Below are 22,604 nucleotides of genomic sequence, written 5' to 3'. Positions count from 1 at the left end.
CTCCTGGGACATCTTCCTTCGTCTTTGGGCTACGGGCTTGGCCTCTGCCTTCACGGCTAGGTGGTGTGACATGAACTGGGAGTCGATCCCCGGCATGTCGGCTGGTGTCCAGGCAAACAAATTGCTGTTTGCTCGAATCATCTCCATCAAAGGCTGTTTCAAGTTGTGGGGGAGGTTTCGTTTTACAAAAGTGAACTTGTTTTCTGAGTCGCCGACCGTAAACTTTTCCAGGTCTCCTTCAGGCTCTGGTATTGGTTTGTCGTCAATCCTAGCGTCTAGATCGGCTAGGAAAACCCTAGACGCCTCCTTCGACTTCTTCCTTAGGGAGAGGCTGGCATTGTCGCACGCGACCGCCGTTTCCAGATCCCCCTGATGGATCCCACTGACCCATCGTCAGCTACAAACTTCATTATCAGCAGCTTGGTACATATTACCGCCCCAAACTCGTTGATTGTTTTCCTCCCCAAGATAAGGTTGTAAGCGATAGAGTCCCTCAGAACGACAAACTCCGCCATTAGCGACCTCTTTCCTTGACCTTCTCCTATGGAGACCAGGAGGAATATTATTCCATCAGGCTTGATAAAATTATCCCCTAAGCCGACCACCCCGTGCTGGTGAGTTTTTAAGTCAGCTTCTCGGAGGCCCATGGCGTTAAACACGTTTCGGAACATAATGTTTGAGTCAGCTCCGGTATCAACGAGAATTCGCTTGACAAAACCAGCTCCACTCTTGCTGTGATTACCGTGGGAGGGTTCTCCAGTACGTCATGGAACCATTGGTCCTGCGCTCCGAACGATATCGTTGGGACTCTCCTACGGGATGGCCCATGACTAGCTAATGACACGGCCAGGACCTTAGTGTCTTTCCTTGCCACCGACTTTGATCTCGATGCAGCGTCCCTCCGGACTACAACATTCACGACGGTGAGGTCGCGGTCATTGTCCTCGTCCTCTTCGGGTTCTTGCCTTGGCTTCACGGCACGACTTCTGTCTTCGTCAGATCGGTCGGGCTCTCGCCTCCTGGGTTCTCTTATGAACTGTGAGAACTCCGCTAGCTTACCTTCTCGGATCGCCTATTCCAGAGCGTCCTTCGAGTCGAAGTAATCTTGGGTTTTATGGCCGAAACCCTTGTGGTAGTCACAGTAGAGGTTCTTGTTCTCTCCGGTTCTGTCCTTGAGCTGGCGAGGCTTCGACAAGATGCCTTTGTTGGCTATTTATTGGTACACCTCAATGATCGGGGCCGTCAAAAGGGTATAGTTAGTAAACTTTCCTACCCAGGAGAACAGCTTGGAGGGTTTAGTTGACCCTCTGTCCTTGGAGTGCTCTTTAGGCCTTTCCCAACTCTCGGGCTGACGAGTAGGATGATAGGCGGGCTGCCGCTTGTTGGCTGCCACCACTTGGCTGACCTCCTCGTTGTTGATGTAATCTCTCACTATATTCTGGATTTTCTGCATTGTCCACACCAGTTTGGTGGTGAGGTGTTTCCCGAAGTCTTCATTCAACAGCCCGTTCGTCAGGCAAAGGCTGGCCACCGAGTCGGTCAAGCCGTCAATCTCTAGGCATTCATCGTTGAACCTATCCAGATACTTTCTGGTCGGTTCCCCGTTTCTTTGGGTCACCCCTATGAGGTTGATCGGGTGCTTGGCCTTCGCAATACGGGTGGTAAACTGTGTTAGAAAGCCCCGGGTTATGTCCGTGAAAGTCGTCACGGACCCCTGAGGGAGCACATTGAACTACCGGATTGCCGGTCCCGCCAGGGCCACGAGAAAGGCGCGACATCTCACCTCAACACCCACACCCTCCAGGTTCATCCTGGCCTTAAAGGCCGTTAGGTGTTCCTGGGGGTCCTAAGTTCCGCCATATCTCATGTCTGTTGGCTTGTCGAAGTGTTTCGGTAGCCGAACCTCGAGAATGGAGTGGTGGAAAGGGGTTGCTCCTTTGATTATGGGGTTTCATCACCTTCTCGGTCTCTCCCTGCTCTCTTCTCGGTCTTCCTCCTCGGTGCGCCTTGCTATGGGCCGAGTGTAAATTATGGGGTCTTGTCGTCTCCTAGGTATCTCCCAACTCTCCCCTTGGTTTTTCGACTGCGCACGGGTCGGTGGGGATCGGGAGCCCGGTGTACGCCTGGCGCGGTTCCTCCACGGGCTTCTTCCCCAGGCTTCTCCTATCCTTTTGGGAGACTAAGGATGGGGTTGACTTGGGCCGGGCTGGTAGCGGTCCCTAGCCACCAACTCCCTCTTGAGATTTTGCACCATGTGGCGTCTTTTCCGAGAACGAGAGTGAAGCTCATCCCCACGGGAGGGGGATCTCGTTCGTTCGTGAGAAGAAGCCAAACAGGCCGCCCTACTAGCTCGGCGGGCGTTCTCCTCTACTCGCGGCTCGCCTCCCTTTTGCCCTTCCACTGGGCCCGATAGGAAATCCATTCAAGCCAGAGCCAGTCCCCACAGACGGTGCCGATGTTCGGGATGTCGGTTCCTGAACGGGTCGGAGATACTATGAGTGAACGTGTGGTTGGAGGGGAACTGGATCTGGGTTGCCGGTGCGTGAGTGGATCTCCTTGGCTGGTGTTAGTAAGTGAGGAATGAGGCTTCACGACCCCGGGCTGTTGGAGTGATGAAGGGGGAGCCACCTGTAAAAGGGACTCTAACGCTCAAGTCAGAATCCGTACCAGGTAGTAGGAAAAGTAAGGGTATCGTGACGTACTTGGGGGAGGGGTAGGGCCCTCCCCTTATATAGTCTGCACCTAGGGTGGGTCCCACAAGAGCAGACCCACCTTCCAGGAAGCTTCCCTCCCCAGCTGTCATGTGCCTCGCTGGGGAAGTAGTGGTGTCTTGGGTTTCTGCCTAGTTCGGGTGTTGCATACCCGTTGGGTCGGTCAGCCGGGGCAGGCGCTGGACCATCGGGGTTGGGCCGGAACAGATACTATTCAAACTTGAATACCCTGCCTTAACTCCTTATAAGAGTTTGATATGTTTGTGATAAAATTTACTGAAAAGAAAACACATCTTAAAATGCACACGTTAAAAAGTACTGTTATATTTATCTATCTATTCTATTATATAAAAATCGAATTTTTACGCTTAATAATAAAGCTAACCTGACATGACATACTTCTAAGAGTATTTTTCGATTTATTTCTTTTAACTTATTAAGTACAAGTTATTACAATAAATTAACTACATCAACTAATTAATTTAATTGAATATTTAAATATTACACAATTTATTATCATTTATATCAATGTATGTTGGTAGTATTTTCTAATTATTTCTTTTAATATCCTGTTAGTATTTTCTAATTATTTCTTTTAATATCCTGTTAGTATTTTCTAATTTATTTCTTTTAATTTATTAAATCAAATTTATTATGTGTATTAATTAATTAATTAATTAGTGGTAATACCCTACTACATGAAGCTTTACGCTTAAGTCGTAAAATAGAGGTGGTGTGGTATTACGACCTCTAAAGTAAAATGTGTACATATAATAGCAGAAAGAATATAATAAACTAGGAGCCTTGAAGAACAGGTGTAATAAAAATAGCGAAATAAAAACGCAATGCTCAGAAAACGAGTTAACTTACGTACTAAGAAAACTATAACTATCAAGTATAAGATAACAAAAGAAAGAATAGAAGGCCAAAGATATACAATAACAAGCTCCTAACTCAGTTCGCGAAGTCAAGGCTAGCCGGAGAATATATATATATATATATATATAAACAAAATCATGTCTCTCCATAAGCCTCTAAGAGGGTCAAAAGGAACAAGTCATGCGGAGAGAGAACTAAGTACATATATATACACGACTATACAATCAAAAAGTAACCCGATAACCACTTCGCTTCAGAAGTCCAGACGCCTAACGAGGTATCTCTCGACCTGCATCTGGAAAAAACAACAACATGGTATTGGGTGAGAACCAGAGGTTCTCAGTATGGTAAATGTGCCGCACATATAAGATATAAGGTCCTGGGAATGCCAGAGACAATCCTAGAACGCCGACACTCAAATTGTAAAGCTTAAAGTATTAAACAGAAACCATAAAAGGTGGTTTTCTAAGAGTATCTAAGCCTAACTTAACTTAATCTTGAATCTAAGTCCTACTGCATTTCCTCTATACCTCCACCTCCGACAACATATCACAGACAAATAAGCAGATAAAGGCAAGCACAAGAAGGTTACAAATACTGCAGGTAACAAATATACATTTAACATAACAAATACACTTAGGCACACCCAGTTAATGCACAAACAAGTAATTCAAGTAATATGCACATGATGCATGCCTATCTTATGGCTGATGAGTCTCATCTGTCGGTTATCAAGCCAACCCGATAAGTCTGGTTTGCTAAACCCTTGGACTGTCCCTCGACGTGCATCCCCAAGAGTCTATGCATAACTTTTCCTCAAATAATCAATATTGCTCAATGGGTGTAACATTCCTGGGAATTTATAAGTGCCCGGTCACCCTTACGTCGTAGGGTCAATAGAGTATCGAGTTTTCGACCTGGTACACGTGGTGGCAAGCCACGGTACTTTACCCAGGGAATCTCGTATCTCAGATCATTTGATTATTTAGCCAAATATCATACATAATCATTATTCAATTCATCACTTTTTCAACTTTACTTCACCTCCAAGTTATCCCCATTTCCTAGCTCCATCTAATTATCAGATTTAATACTTTTATTTATGACCAAAGGATTGAAAATAGAGGTTTAGAAGTTTGAAATAGGGTTTAAAACTTAGAAAATCATGTTTGCTGGAATAGGGGCGACGCGTACGCGTGAGTGGGAGTATAAAAAGGCAGCTCGTGCGCGCATCTCCTTGTCATGCGTATGCGTAGGTGAGTACATCATGTCACGCGCACACGTGGACCACGCGTACGCGTGGACATGCATACTGGCCCATTACGCGTACGCATAGGGCTATTCGCGTATGCATAGGGCTATTCACGTACGTACATTCAAAATTTCATATCATGCGTACGCGTGGACGTACGTTTTCCAAAAACCTGATTAGATAGCAAGCTGTAGAATTGAAAAGAAAACAATTTTTTTTCAAATCTTCCAACACCCATAAATTCTTCGAATTAAAATATTTTTCACCCGTTCTTCAAATGGCATAAACTTCATGAATCTTATTTTCATTTTAAAATAAGTTGAAACAAATTGAGGGTCCAGAAGCCAAGTTATGGCTCGCTGAAGTTTGACCCAAAACCAAATTTTGCAAAATTCCCAAACCTCATTTTCATTCAAAAGCTCCATCCTTTTTATCAACAAACGTACATTTTTTAATACAATATACTCTTCCTCATCATCACAACAATCACCACAATAAACTTACCTCAAATCAACAATAATACACATACACCACTTAAATCCATCAACCCAAACCATAGCTTATAAATCCTAGGCTTATAACACAATATGCCCTTCCTCATTATCACAACAACCTCCACAATAGTCATACCTCAAATCAATATTCATCAAATCACCAATTAATCAACAAGCACCAAACCAAACATGTTTATCAACAAGATACTAAACAATAAGGATTTGGATTCTCTAAATTTTGAATTTTACTTTAGAAATTAAGATATGATCTATCACCATTTATTTCATAGGTGGGACCAAGAGAAAACATGAGAGAGAAAGCATTCAATAGTGAGAGATCTCACTTTATTCTCTAAAGTAAAAATCTAAAATTTAGAGGATCTAAATTCAAACAATAAATATACACATGCATTCCAACCTATCCTATGGTCATCTAGTCTAAGTTTTCACAGAACATTATATATTAAATGCAAGAAACCTAAACCATACCTTGGCCGATATCCTCGTAATGATCAAGACAATTCATTAAAACTAACATAGCCCCAAAACTTCAATAAAATACTAATGCTCAGCCTCCTCCAAGTTCCAATATCCACAATTTCAATCTCCAATTATTTATTCACTACCTAATACACATTCATAACACATATACACCCAATTTAATACCCAAGGCATAAATTCAGAAAATTAAATAGAATCATGGTATCCTCATCTTACCCAAACTTCGTATAAGCAAGAGTGAACGCTTTTCTCAAGCTAATTAGATCCTAAAACATCAAAGAGAAAAGAAATTCAACACCTCCACATAATTTTTGAAAATTGGGGGAAGGAGTGGTTGAGAATAATTAAATAGCTTACCTATGAAATTGTTCCGGTAGAAACGTAGAGCTCGACGCGGTGGTCGTGTGACCGCAAACAGTGCGGTAATCGGAGCTCGAATTGGAAAGTTACGGTGTTTTGAAATTAACGTAAGGGTTTCATACCCTTCTCCTCTCCAGCTGCGTTCAGTGCTGCTTCTATTGCATTTTGGAGGAGAAAATGAGCTTTGGCTCACTTAAGTGTTGGGCCGGTTGGGCCCACGGGTCCGGTTTGGATCCGATTCAACCGGTTTGGCCCCGTTCGATCTAATTTTGGGCTGAATTTTTCGAAATTTGTGTCAAAATTCTCGTTTTGATGCGATCTATCCTAATTTAATATAATATTCATATTTCTAATTTTTTTATTAAAAATTAATTTATTGACTAATTATTTACTAATTTAACGGGGTTTACATTAGTCATTAAAATAAATTTCATAACAAAATTTTAACATTCATTAAGAAAATAAATTTATTTATGGCTCTTTCCTAATTATAAATAATAACAAGACTTAGAAAAAAAATATTAATGTCATCATTCTTATTAACTAAATCATAATATTAGATAGTTGATAGTTTCATAAGCGAAAATTATTAAGTAATAACGTAAAAATTAATAACAAATAAGAAATAAAGATTCATAAAAAAATTATTATATATTACCAATTTTATAATTAAAATATGTCACATGTTATATTTTCATCTATTCTATTTATTATCTATTTTATTATATAAAAATAAGGTTTCTACACTTAATGATGGAGATGACATGTCATACTTCTGAGAGTGTTTAGCGATTTATTTCTTTTAACTCATTAAATATAATTTATTATAATAAATTAAATATATCAACTAATTGATTTGATTAGATATTTAATATCATATAATTTATTATAATTTACATTAATTTGATTTGATAGTATTTCCTAATTTATTTCTTTTAGTGTTTTGTTAATGTTTTTTAATTTATTGTTTTTAATTTATTAAATTAAATTAATTATACTAATTATGTGTATTAATTAATTGATTTAATAAATCTATTCATTATTAAAATAATAAATCTATGAATAAAATAGACAATCAAGATATTTTTCACTAATAATTAAATCAAATCAAATCATATATATTGAGCTAAATTCAAATTATGTGAATTAAAGACTAAACTAAAATAAGATATTTTTTATTTATTCAAATTGAATGCAATGAATACAAATTAATTTTGTTAGATAATCATGGTCTTCTAATTTTCTATACATAGATGGCCATACCAAATTATAAAAATTATCATTTTTATCGCTTTCGCTATTTTAACTATTGTTTTCTTCTTTTTTTTTTTCAATGTATAATTTCTTTTATGTATAAATATACTCAAAATGAGAAGGTACGGATGACTGTTTCATTAATTGTTTGTTTGACAAATACTATAACCTAAAAATGTCTCAATTTAGGCATTCTTCCGTTGTCAATAGAAGTTGAACCTATAATAATTTAGGTTGGTCAGTGTATTTTTTTTAGTATTAGATAGAAGAATATTTGTTAAAATGAATATATACATTGTAATTATTTTTTTTTGTTAATCTGTTATCTTTTACCTAACAAACAACATCTATGTTGAATATATTATTTTCATCAGAAGCCATACATAATTGATTGATAATTCTATGCATAAAAATACTCCTGGGATACTTAAACACCATATTGTTAACTCGCTAAAATTAAATCTTCTGTGATTATGCCAATGTATAGCACTATCAGATAAAAACTGATTAGATTGCATTTATTTCTAATGAGGTGGGTGAACTTTTAGGCCTAATCATGGTTGGAGTTGAGAAAAATTAAAAAAATACTAACAATACAAATACTTTCTATTTTTAATATCCAATAATAAATATATAAATTAAAACTAATATTGTTTCATATAAAATAATAAAACGTATACTATACTCAAAGCATATCTAATCTATATTAACTGTTATTGTTTATCGGTTACGTTACAACAAATTTGGTTATTAAAAAAAGATTATAATTAACTTAAATATATATAATATTATTCTGTACCATTCATTTTTATGTTATCTTCATAAAAAGTCATATATATTATAATAGAATCTCATCTTTTGACCAACGGTTCTTCCATTCAGTAGTTTTTATAAAGAAAAGATGGATGATTTTATTATTTTCAGTTCTTTGGTGTATATGGATGACGTATAATGATATTGTGTTTGACAAGAATATACGATATTTTAAAAGGTTTAAGGATAGGTTTGGTTCTTGGCATATTCGTAGATGAAGTACAGAGTAGATAAAAAAATATTAATAAAAGAATAAATAGTTAAAGTTTCTTTAATACTATCAGTCGTAAGACATGATAGGTGTTCTATAAATCTTTTGGATTTGATTTTTTCTTTATTATTATATGTTGTTCTGTTTAATTTGTGTTAAAGAGACTTATGATGATTATCTTATCGTGTTAGTGTAAAGGGTGTAGGTGTTATATTTACTTTGTATGCTTTTAAACTTTATATCTCCGATGGATATTTGTGGCTGAGTAATTATTAAAAAAAATTGGTTTAATATCTATTTTGTATTCTATTTAAATTATAGTAGTAAGTATTTTTTTGTTTTTTTAAATAAATAATGTAATTTTTTTTATAAAAACAAAGTTTAAATAATTGTGAAATTAGATTATACCACGGATAATAATAGATATTTTAGCATTAGATTTGCTATAAAAAAACTTTTAGGAATATTATATTATATTATATAATTTGGTTATATTTTTTATCTTCAATCTAGATTATTTGGATTGGTATATTTCTAAAAAATATTATTCAATTTTTTTCTAAATTATTAAATTAAATCAATTACAAATTAATTAGTTTGATTAAATATCTAGATAACTTATAATTTAATATAATTTAATTTATATAGATACATGATTTTTACAATTTTATTATTTATGTAATAAATTATAGAGATAACTTTTAAAAGCTATAATTTATTTTTTTATCTGCATATTTAACTTTTAAGATTTTTTTAATTTTTTATTTATGAGTAGATTATTTTCTACTTTAATATATATATATATATATATGATGAATATTAAACTTTATAATTTTATATTATTGTATAAATATAATTAATATGATCTTATTTCTATTATTTGAGCATCAATAATGTTCTTATAAATTTTTTTATTGCATAATTCACTTTGACAAAAAGAAATAAAATTTGATTTATGAAAATTTAAACTTGAACATTTACTATGGTTAAGCTAAAATTTTAATTTATTTTGTCATATTATATAAATATTAAATTATCTGAGTAAACACTTATTTGATTTCGATATGATATTATATATAATTTTTATATTGACAATTAAATTTCAGTTGCTATACAAATATTATATTTTAAGTAATTGTATATTTTTTTGTTATTTTGAAAATTATTATATATTTTTAAGATTGTTTAATTATGCTTATTTTTAAAAAAGATTGTCATTATTAGAGAGTAACTAATGTTTATAATAGTTAAAAATTGAGAAAATAAAAATACAAAATATTAATATTATGAATTTCGAAATATAAATCTTAGCTTGAAGTAAATATATATGATTATAATTAATCATCATAATTGAAAGCCTTTATTTTATTTCAATTTTTCAGAACATGTTTGTCTTACTTAAATTTTATTTTTGTATTAATTGCTATTTTTGTTGTACACTTAACTGTCATTAATTTATATCAATTAAAATTTACGAGTTGAAAAAAATAGACACATATCTAAAAAATGAACACAAAATATATTTTTTAGTGAAAAATTATGTCGTTTTAGCTTTTTTTGCATCATATCTTATATTTTTACTATAATTAAAAATTTTATAGATATAACAAACTAAATATTACATTATTAAATGTATTATTAGAGGTAAATTATTAAATATAAATTAGTAAAGAATACATAATACTTAGTTAATTATCATAATCACATTTAAAGGTATCTAAATTATTTTCATATAATAAAAGTGATATACTTCAAAAAAATATTTGTATATAGTTTACTAAAAAATATATGTGATATTTACCATAATGTTTATTTTTAATAAAAAATATCATTGTATTAAAGTGATGTATTTTAAAGATGTATAAATAAGATTTTTATTTAAAATATTACAAGATAGCAAATGCTATTTTGTTTTAATTTTACCTTTTAGAGTTTTAATATGTTTCAATTATACCACTAGAATAAACAACATTAATTATAACTAATTAATTATATTATTTGATTTGATCAAGTTAAATATTAAATTATTTAATAAATAATAAATAAAAAATAAAATAAATAAATGTAATTTGAATTATTCTCTTATTATTTTCTATATATATGAAAGAGAATGTGCTTTTATGTATTTGATTATTAGTTCTTAAAGGAGTTACTATTTTATTTACTAATATTTTAAATTTTTTATAATATTTTCATAGAACTTGGTTAATAGATTCTTCTTTATAATGCTTTTTTAATAAATTTTTTAATAAAAACATATTTTAATTTTTTGTCTTTCATCTTATATTCATTGATTATACTAAATTTTTTTTATGGGTGTTTTTATTGACTACACACATTATTTTTTCTGTCTTTTCTTATTTTTTAATTATTTTATTACCTTATTTAATTTTTTATTGTTTACTTTTACTCTTCATATTTTTATTATATTTCACTTCATCTTAATCTCAATTTCATTGTTAACTTTCAATTATATAAAATTAAATAATTTCTTTTAAAATATGCTTAAATATATTATCTATTATATACAATTATTAGGATAAACAAACGAATATAAATTAAATACATAATTTAATTTTATTTAAGATAAAAACTAAATAAAGTATCAGAAAAATAGCAACTAATTTTATTTTTAATTTTTTATAATTTTATTTAAAAATAAAAATTTCTTTATAACCACTAATATTGTTGATAAAAAAATTATAAGTCTTCATAAAATAAAAAATATATAAGATAAATAACATATACGTATTTTCAAAGTTATTAATTATAGACTATAGACAAATTTAAAAAAAAAATCTTATGGATCAACATGTAATTTTTTGATATTTTTATTTTTTTTTTTAAAATTTTTTAGACTTATTAACATTTAAGTTATCAATGCATCACCTCTTAAAGTATTATAATTTCATAAGTTGTAATATGTGATATTAGTTATTGTTATATATATAAAAAATGTGACTTATTTAGTGTTTATCCATTTATCTTCTATTAATATTGTTATAACAAGGATACATGTGACTTTATATGAGTGATATAAGGGTAAAGTATACTTTTTGTCCCTGAAGTTTGACAAAAATTTCAAAAATATCCCTAAGTTTTATTTTGTTTCAATTTTGTTCCAAAAGTTTTCGATTTGCATCAAATATACCTCTGACGGCTAATTTTTCAAAAAATTTAAGATCAATTTAACAACAATATCATAAGAACAACCCTCAACACAAGCAAATCAAGCATAATTTTCATGTATTATTGTTAGATTAGTCTTAAATTTTTTAAAAATTTAGCCGTTGAGGATATATTTGATGCAAATCGAAAACTTTTGGGATAAAATTGAAATAAAATAAAATTTAGGGGTATTTTTGAAACTTTTGCCAAACTTCATGGACAAAAAATATACTTTACCCATAATATAATCTAGACTTTGATTATCTAAGAATTTACTAAGTGGATGGAATAACTCCACGTCACAAACTATCGAATACTAGCAATAGGGATGATCATAAAAATAGTCAAAACAAGTATTTGCAGGGATTATTCGCATTTTGGGACTAGGTAAGAGCCCATGAGATCCCCACGACCTGCCCTCGCAAAATGGATAGGGACAGAGATATAAGTACCCATCTTATGAGACCCATTAAATCCACGTAAATATAAAATTTTTAATTTATTCTAATTTATATATATATATATATATATATATATATATATATATATATATATATATATATATATAAATCCATTTTTTGAATTTAGTAACTCTAATTTCTGCCTCAAACTCGAATATTTTCTTTTTCTTCCAAATTCATTCTCAGCCTCGATTCTCTCTCTTTCTATCTCTCTAACTCATTTTCTCTGCCTCTCAAATCTATCGCTACGTCGCTCAATATCGTTCCAAAAAATTATGTTATGTTATTATGTTGGAAGATGTTTTTATGTTTTTTCCTTTTGAAATATTATCTTTCATAATATATATGTTGTGAATTGTGTTAAATTATATTGAATTGATTATTTATGATTATTATACCATACCTTTCGTGTTAATTTTTTTAAAAAAATTTCAAAGAGTATTCGTAGATATCCGAGGAGATCTGCGTTTTCTATAGGGGCAATTAAATAGGGACTTGCAAAGACGGAGAAGGAATGAGAATATTTTTTTAAACAGGGGTGAAGGATGAAAAGAAGGTCTGTCACACTTCTCTAAGTACCCATTACCAAGGTAGTAAACTTGTAGTTTTTACCTCGACTCGAAAAGTTAGTTCAAAATCGTAAGTCATTGAATCGTAAGACAGAATGTAAATGTGACTCATAAAATATAAAATTAAAAATTATAAAAAATCTTATAACACAAATTCACAAGTTAAAAGTTACAACTCATAACAAAGTTCAATCACAAATCAATACACAAATTCACAACTCACATATTTATATGACATAAAATAAAGTTAAATAATAAATAAAGCAATTAAATTATTGCAATGAATAATTAATTATGACATAAAAAATCTGCTATCTTTGTTTGTGCATTACACCATATTTCGATCATCCTTCACAAAGTATCCGTTCATTTTATAGCATAAGTATTTAGTTTTTGAAAAACTATGTCCAATGCTATAATAATAAATTAACAATTCAAGTTTTTAGCTAAATAAAATTCAACAAAAAAATTCAACCTGCAAAAAAGTGAAGAACAATTTTATTGTGTTTTGTGAACACAAACCGCACTAAAATGAACAATCACTGAACAGGGTAGACAAAGAGCGCAGTAGACAGCAACAACCAACCACGAACACCGGTAGTCAATGACACAAACCATCAGCAACACTAAATTAACAACATTCCAATGCAGTTACAGTTGCAGTTAGAGAGAGCTAGAAAGACAGAGATACACTCACATGCGGCATTACAACAAGCCTTACGGATCACAGTAACACAACTTTTCTTCTCCGATTTGGTGATTTCATAATTCAGAGGGAGTTCAAAGTTTAGAGAGAGAAAAAGTGATAGATTGAATGAGGTAAAAACTAAAAAGGCAGTCATAGATTGAGAAAAAATTGCTAGGATAAACAGTTCAAGAAGAATTTGTAGGAACATTTTACATTTACCTTCTTCACTTCAGATTGGACTTTAGGGTTTGAATTGGTTGTAATTTGGGCCAAGAAAAAGCTTTCTTGAAATTGGAACGCAACGTCGCCAGAAACTCGCGATTCCAGCATTTGAGCGTGTTTCCTCGGCGATTCAGCATGGAGCTGCTTCCTGGAAGACGAGAGACATAAACGAGACGGGAGGGAGAAACAAAATCGCAGAATCGTGCGATTCTACGAGTAGAGTCGTGATTTTAACTACACCATACCTAATTAGCAACATAGATTCAATTTGAGCCTATTTGAGAGAAAACACATTGACTTCATCTATATTGGACCTTTAAGGTAATGAACCTAAGTCGGATTTGGGACCCTAACAATGGACCTAAGTTGATCTTGCTTTCATTAAGGTTTTATTAGACTCAGGTATATCTTGGATTAATATTTTGAGTCATTGTTTTAACAAATACTATATTATTTAATGTTATAATATTTAATATATATAAAAATTAGATATATTTATAAGAGATTTTTTTAATTCAAATTAAAAAAAAATTAATTTTTTTAGTTTTGAATATTATTTACTAATGTAATGAAAAAGTGAAAATAATAATAATCACTCACATAATTAAAATAGATAATTCTAATATATACATGACACTACAAATAACAAGGATTATTAATACTTTTTTTGTAATGACTATGTATATAATTTATTGCATAATTTTTTTATCTTAATATTTAATGAATTTAAAGTACAAGATGTTATTTAACATACAAAATAAATAACTTAAGTCATCATCTAGGACAATAAGCATAATAGTGCAAATATACTTACTTATTTATTAATAGTAAAAAAATATATAAATAGTATAAATTGATATATTTTTAATATAATAATAATAATAATAATTATTAATTAAGTTAATTACATAATTAAAAAATTATGAATAGTTTATTAAATAATAATAAAAAATAAGATCACCATTTTCAAATACTACAAAGTTTATGAAAAAAAATTTGGACAATAAATCAATCATTAATAGATTATACATTAGTCTTGTAAAAAAAATAAATAATTAATATTAGATATTATTATTTGCGTACTAATATAATATATATAATATATATATTATCGATTATTAAGCTTATAATTAATTTTTAACCTAATTTTTGGTAACTAAAATTGAAATGATTAAATATTGAATATTTTGTACCTAACTAATTTTATTTTTGTTATTGAAATTAAAAAGAGATGAGTTGTTAATCAATTTTTAAATTTAAATGTAAATTTGAGTAATAAAATAAAAAATATATATTTTTAATTTTATCTCACTAACTAGGATTAATTTTAAGATAAGAAATTACTTTGTACATCATATTGTAGGATAGTATGGTCATTTGTTATTCTTTAATGGTAAATATTATCAAATAAAATGGTGTAAAAAATTAGAAGAAAATGTATTTACCAATTCAGAAAATACTAATTTATTTTTTAATACAATAAATTATATATTGAATAACAAAAGTTGTTATGGATTTCTCTTCACAGTAACTAATACTCCATGATGATGTTTCGGTACACCATGTTAACAAAAAATATTAATCAATCTAATAACTTTTGTAATGATAGAAGTATATAAATTTGAAAATTTAAAAATCATGTCATAAAATGTGAAGTTTTAACAAGTAACAATGTTGATTATATTGTTTTATTTGACTTCAAGAATGAATATGATACCAACAAATAAAATTAACCCAAGTAAATTTTAACAAAGACAAAACTCCATAAGTATTGCTATTAATGAGAAATTGTTCGATTTTAAAGACAAATACAATTTTTTTTCTACATAATTTCTAACTCAGGGGGCCAAGGACTAATCCATCACGTATTAATACTCTATTTATTAAGGATCTGCAGTAAGATCCGAGAAATTTACTAACGAATTGTATAATTAAAATTAAAATAAGAGGGTTTGAAAACGCTCTATCTGGGTTAAAAATATAAATTTCATAATTTAAAAATTTATGGCTAAAATTTGAACTCAAAAAATTATTTTGAATATAAAAATATAATTATTTATAAAAAGATACATACTTGCATTATAATTAACTGGACATGCTTAGGTCTGTCTAGTACTATGTATGAGAGAAATAAAAATATAAAAATGATCAGAAAAATATTTAGAATACAAATCGAAACATATATATTTAAAATTTTGTCCCTAGTAGGGCTAATAGAAAAAAGGACAAAAATACCCCTCATTTAAGGGGTCAAAAATGTGACTTCATTTCATTTTTTCATTCATTTTTCTCCACAAGAGAGATAGAGAGTTCGAGAGTGAGGAGAGGAAGAGACGAAGAATCCTAAAATGCTATTCACCTTCACCTTTAAATTCATTTTTTCTCACAAATCGGAGATCCAATCGACGACTCATTTGCGCTTACGCGTTGCTCTCACCCACTTTTGTGGTGAGTAATCACGAGAACTTCCCTCTATTTCTCTATTTCTCACTATTTTCACATTTTTGGGGGGTGAGGTATTGAGTTTGTGATTTGTATGTTTTAGAGAAAGTTCAAACTCAAACTCTAACAAAATTTTAACCCATGTTCATGTAGACTGAGGTAAAGGAGCTTTTTTCCTCTATTTTTTCCTAATTTATGTGAAACCCTAGCATGAACATTATATGAATTGAATGAAATGAAATTAAATTGTATAATGTTGATTGAAATTTGGATTGGTGAGGGATTGATTGAGTCTTAAATTGGCCGGAGAGAAAGGATCAAGAAGTTGGAACTGTCATCAACTAAGGTACAAATTTTGATTTCAGATAATCATTATGTATTGTATAATTCGTATTATTAATTGAATTCGAGATTCTTATTTAAATTTTTTCATTCATATATTCATGCTAATTCTATTTTACCAATTTTATTATGGTATTAAAAAAAATTGGTTCACAGGCTCCTATTTATGTATTGTTAATACTATTGATACGTTAAATTAAGGTTAAAGGTCACTGTAATGTTTTAGCTAATAGCCGATTATGGCCTACACATAATGGGTTTATTAGTTAGGGTATTATATCTGTCGCTAACTAATAGATTTTACATACACAAAGTGATATTTAAATTCTAAATACTTGTTTAAATAGACAAATAAAATGACCATTCAACTAATCTAAATTAGTTAAGACAAATACAAATTATTTTTAATATTTTCAAATTATAAAATATTTATAATCATAATTACTGTATATATTTTTTATTTAATTTTTTAATAAAAATTTATATAATTGTATGTGTTATTTCCTGTAGCGCATGAGAACATAAACTAGTTTATATATTTAAGAATGAACTAGAGATTTGACAAAACTAATCACCTTCCATTTATATTTCTTCATGATATGATTTGAATTTGATTTATAGATTATTTAATAATTAGCAAATCATTTTTTTATGTATTAAAAGAATATGCTATGTAACTAAGTTATTTTGATAATTATGACTGTATTTATTTATAAGGACAGGATATTGAGATATAGATACAGAAATAAAAAATTGTATTTGCTAGGTGAAACATGGATATAAATATTGTATTTTAAGACTATATTAGTGTATTTTGTGTTTGTTTCACTTGATTTTTGGTAACTTTGACAGAGTGTCGAATCAAACTTGTATCAAGATCTCAATTCGGAGAGCAGATACAACTCCTCTGAAAAAAGGGTGAGCTTGTAACACCCTACCACACTTAATTTTATGCTTAAGTCATAAGACTGAGATAGTAAGGTATTACGACCCCTAAAAGTAAATATATATATATATATATATATATATATATATATATATATAACATAATAGTGCAAGAGATATTTAACTAGGAGCCTTGAAAAATGGGTAAAACAAAAACGCAAAGTAAAAGCGCAACGCTCAGGAAACGAGATAACTTGCGTGCTAAGAAATCTAAAGATAATAAGTATAAATAGATAGAAAATGAGAATAGAGAGTCAAGGATACAAAATAATTAGCTCCTAACTCAGCCTGCGAAGCCAAGGCTGGCCAGAGAATATTTACATACATATATACATATCCTAAAAACTCCAAATACATAGGTAGAACCCTAGCTCTCCTTTAACCTCTAAGAGGAACAAAATAAACAAGTTTCTTGGAGAGAAAACTAAGTACATATATACATAAGCTACATAATAAAAGAACCCAGAAACCCCTCCACTTCAGGAATCCAGACGCCTAGCGAGGTGCCTCTCGACCTGCATCTGAAAACAACAACACAGTATGGGATGAGAACTGGAGGTTCTCAGCATGGTAAAGGTGCCACACACATAATATATAAGGTCTTGGGAATGCTAGAGGCAATCCTAGAACGCCGACACTCAGATTATAAAACTTAAAGAACTAAATAGAAACCATAAATCACGGTGGTTCTCTAAGGCTTTCTAAACTAAATCAATTCCTTAAATCTAACTGGAACTTAAATAGAATCCTCAATCTCTCCGCCTTTCCTCCGTTCCTCCATCTTCGATAATTACAAAGACAAACAAGCAGACAAAGCAAACACAGGTAGAATACAGATATCAATTATGACAATTAGCATATTATAATCAATTAGGCAATCCTAATTAATGCACAAACAAGCAATACATACAAATGCATATGATGCATGCCTGTCCTATGGTTGTTGATATCAACTATCGGTTACGTAGCCATTCCAACATGTTCTCAAGCTAAAAAAAATACACCATGAGGAGAATTTTCAAGCTGACATGGGAAAGAGAATGCCCCCAATCTCAATGATATCCATGGGACGAATCCCAAGCTGACATGGGGAGAAGAGACAACACCCCAAGCTGACATGGAGAAAACAACACCCCAAGCTCAATGTTATCCATAGGACTAATCCTTGGCTGACATGGGGGAGACAACACCCCAAGCTCAATAATGTTCAATCTTTAGCTTACATATGCATCTTCGGCATACTCGCGATACTACTGTACTTTCTCAATAAATCATAAGCATTTACTCATTCCTCTTATATTTTATGATACACAATTATAAATTCATAGCTCGTCTCATCGTCCTCATTTCGTTAATGTCCACGATTATCTCATTCATTAATCTCAATATTACATTACTCTTTTAACTGCCTCATATATCTCTCTTCCATCATCTTATCAAAACAAAAGCCATCTTCTCCAATCCTTCGTTTAGTTATCTTCCTTCATCTCTAAGTTACCTCTTTTTTCCTAGCTTCATCCTATTGTTAAGCTTACTAACAATATTTAGACTAAAGAAATGAAAATAGAAATCTAGAGATTCGAGTTTGATCCTAGAAACACAAAATCTATTTTTGCTAAAAATAGGGCCACGTGTACGCGTGGGTCACGCATACGCATCGATATGCGTTTAGGCCAAGACGCGTACGCATCCCCTGATTACGCGTACACATAAAAATCGGGCAGTAGCGTTTGTCCACGAATGGGGTATATGCGTACGCAAAATATTCCATGTCACGCGTACGCATGGGTACGCGTGAAAATACGTTTTTCCAAAAATTTAACTAAGTTTGAAAAGCTGCATAATTGCTATTTTAAATCCCAAACTTTCGGCGCACATAACTTTTTCGTTTTAAATCATTTTTCTTCCATTCTTTGAACGGACGTAAACTCCACGCACCCAATTTTCATTTGAAACAAGTTTGAAATAATTTGAGAATCTAGAAGCCAAATTATGACTTGCCAAATTTCGGCCAAAAACTAATTTTTTTTTACACAAAACCTCAAACCTCAATTCTTTGCAAGTTCCTTTCAAAAACCAACCTACAACATTCAAAATCAACAGCAAACTCATACAATATCATAGCAATATCACTCCACATCTAACCATCACCCATTAAACCTCAATTTTCAACAATTTTAATGCTTTAACTTCACTTATATCGACATAATCATCTATACTCCATTTCCTATACAATTCCCTTACCATCAACTTGCCAACTACCATCAACACATCATTCAACATGCTATTTCCATATCCAAAACAACAACAATCTCCTCGTCCTATCATTTCTCAATTCAACTATATCATGCATCAACATCTCAAATGATCAACAAGATGAGCATATCCCTATTCATTATATATATATATATATACATCTCAAATGATCAACAAGATGAGCATATCCCTATTCATTATATATATATATATATATATATATATATATATATATATATATATATATATATACAAACACATATTATCATCAACTCATCACTAAACACTTATCCAACCAACATTAAACTCACAATATATCACTTAACACTTATTCAACAAACACTAAATCCTTATCACAATTCTTATCAAGGTTACTAAACATTAAATATACTCATACATTCCAACCTATCCTATGGTTACCTAACCTAAGTTTTCACAGAATATTATATATTAAATACGAGAAACCTAAATCATACCTTAACCGATTTCCACGTGTTATCCAAAGCAACCTACTTAGGCAAAAAGGGCAAAGCTTCAATCACCAAGAATTCAGCTCTAATAACCACCAAGTATTCAATCAAGCTTTCAATGACTCAAAGACTTCATATCATTCATACATACACACCTATATATATATATATATATATATATATATATATATATATATATATATATATATATATAACACATATATATCCAAAATTTAATTCTCAATACACTAAATCAAAAGATTGAGTAGGGTTAATGGTACTTACCGTATCCAAAGACTAAATGAATCAAACCCAACTAGTTCCGCAAGTTAAAACAAACCTAAAATACCAAAAACGACAAAATCTCAACATAGAGGCTCACAATTTTCGAAAATCAAAAGGGTAGATAAATTGAGGTGAGATTGAAACTTACCTATAAAATTGATCCGATATAATCGTAGAGCTTGACGCAGTAGTTACGTGACCGCAAACGGTGCAGCAATCGGAGCTCAGGATCAAAAATTACGTGAATTTGAATTTGTGGTGAGGGTTTGTGAATTTGTATGTGTTCTTCCCCTTCTTTGGTGTTGCTTCAGCGTTTGTGCTGAATAGATGGAAGAAGAATGCTTCTTCTTAAGTGATTTTGGGCCGTTGGGTTGGGCTTGGCTCCATTCTGGGCCAATTCGACCGATTCGGTCCGTTCGGCCTAATCTTGAGCCAAATTCTTTAAAATTAGTGTCGAAATTCTCGTTTTAATTTTTTCTATCACATTAAACTATCAAACCTATTTTTTAATCACTTTGATTAATAATTAATTTATTCGCTAACTATTTATTATTTTCTCCAAGTTTATAGAGCTCAACCTGAAAATTACTTAGGGTAGGTATCGAAACTGTGTATGTCAAAATATTTGTGATAAATGGCAAAGTAAGAATATAAATAAAGCAAAGGAAAAGTCTGAAAATAAAATTTTTGAAAGAAAAAAATAAAAAATAAATAAAGTAAAACAGAATAACAAGAAGGAAAAGAAGTGGAATAAATAAGAATTATAACTGAAATAACAAACAAATTGAAGTTTAAAATAAACTATCTAAAATAAATTAAAAAAGGAATTAAAAATGATAAAATGAAATGAAAGAGAAAATTAAAATAATGAATATAAAATGAACAAAGAAAATTGACTCGAGACACTCGCATGCACCGGCACTCTATAGATATCCATGGCGTCAGCGTGACTGTGGATTTGTAGAGTTTCGTGTGATATTATAGTGTTTTCAATTGAAGTCTCTTTTTCACTTCTACCTTTCTTCTATTCATAGACTAGAAGGATAGATTTGTAGAGTGTTTTTCTTTTCCCATAATCTGGCTTCCTTCTATTTTTCACGTCACGACATTGCCTTAACTATGAAGAATCTTGACTCCCAAATTTAACGTCCCATATCTTCTCTTACCTTGGTCTTCAATCCCTACGTTCCATAAAGTGCTTCTAGATGAGGCCTTCGTACTATTATCTTATTTCTAAACTCGACTCTTTCTACAATAAGTCGAATCCTTGTGCTCACACTTTATAGAACAAGCCATGTTGTGATATTTCGACCTATATTCTCGTAGAACAACTCATGTTATGACATCTCAACTTACATATTGTCGATTTACCTTTAGATTAAACGATCATGGTCGAGCTATCTGAACTGTCGAATTTTTGTGCTAATAGTGTTATTCCTGACAGAAAGGATATAGAAACACTGGGCGAAAACACAACTTTTTTTTTTATTATCACTCTCAAGTTTTTATAATTATATTTTTTATTCTAAATTACGTGAAGAAAAAAATGAAGGTAAATTAGATTTTTATTATTTGTTATATCTTATTATTCAGTTTATTACCAAACAAAATAAAAAATTTTAATTTTTTGTCGTTGTTTTTTGTGTCTTGTTCTTAATATTTTATCTTATCATATTCTCAAAATCAAACGTAATTTGAGTTAACTAAGTTAGTCTAATAGTTTATTGACACAATAAACTTTAATCGAAAAATAAAAAAAATTCTTAGTTGAACTTATTTATAAAAATAATTTATTCCTCTGGCACTTCCAAAAAAATTGGGGTCATACTTTACATATTTGGTATCACTTAAACTTACATTACTGGAAGTTGAAATGCAGAAATAGCACTATTATGTCAATAATTGGGGATTTTTAAGTGAAGCTAGGGGTAAGTACGGGTTGGTTTGGTTCGGGTTTATGGTAAAATTAGAACCGAATCGATTAAAATATAATTGATTGGTTTGGTTTGAATTTACGATTTTTTGTACATGTAACCGAACCAAACCAAACCGATTAAGAACGGATTGGTTCGGTTCGGGTAATTGGGTACCTGATGACTTTGAAATTCATAAAAAAAACAAATTTTTATCTTAAAAATTCAACAAGTACAATAAACATGTAACATCAATAGAAATAATCCAAATATATTAAACACCAAATACATTAAAAACTAAACTCATTAAAATCCAAACATATTAATATAGTGAATAATCATTGTCTAATAGAAAAGCCATATATATA

The 22,604-nt window shown here is 30.8% G+C and overlaps 2 long non-coding RNA genes across 2 annotated transcripts; both read right to left on the bottom strand.

Annotated features, from left to right (window-relative positions):
* Nucleotides 1-3,645: 3,645 nt before the first annotated feature.
* On the bottom strand, nucleotides 3,646-6,364 carry LOC140184611 (uncharacterized). Its single transcript, XR_011881710.1, has 4 exons — nucleotides 6,195-6,364; nucleotides 6,054-6,103; nucleotides 5,826-5,962; nucleotides 3,646-3,885 (listed from the first exon to the last, which is right to left on the bottom strand). It is a non-coding gene; the product is annotated as an uncharacterized lncRNA (long non-coding RNA).
* Nucleotides 6,365-17,525: 11,161 nt separating this feature from the next.
* LOC112799798 (uncharacterized) lies at nucleotides 17,526-20,643 on the bottom strand. Its single transcript, XR_003201223.2, has 4 exons — nucleotides 20,472-20,643; nucleotides 20,324-20,378; nucleotides 20,045-20,077; nucleotides 17,526-17,833 (listed from the first exon to the last, which is right to left on the bottom strand). It is a non-coding gene; the product is annotated as an uncharacterized lncRNA (long non-coding RNA).
* Between the last annotated feature and the right edge of the window lie 1,961 nt (nucleotides 20,644-22,604).

Source organism: Arachis hypogaea, chromosome 5 (genome assembly GCF_003086295.3).
Source record: "Arachis hypogaea cultivar Tifrunner chromosome 5, arahy.Tifrunner.gnm2.J5K5, whole genome shotgun sequence".
NCBI lineage: Eukaryota > Viridiplantae > Streptophyta > Magnoliopsida > Fabales > Fabaceae > Arachis > Arachis hypogaea.
The sequence above is the reverse complement of the archived record's forward strand: the minus strand, read 5'-3'. Positions and strand labels throughout refer to the sequence as shown.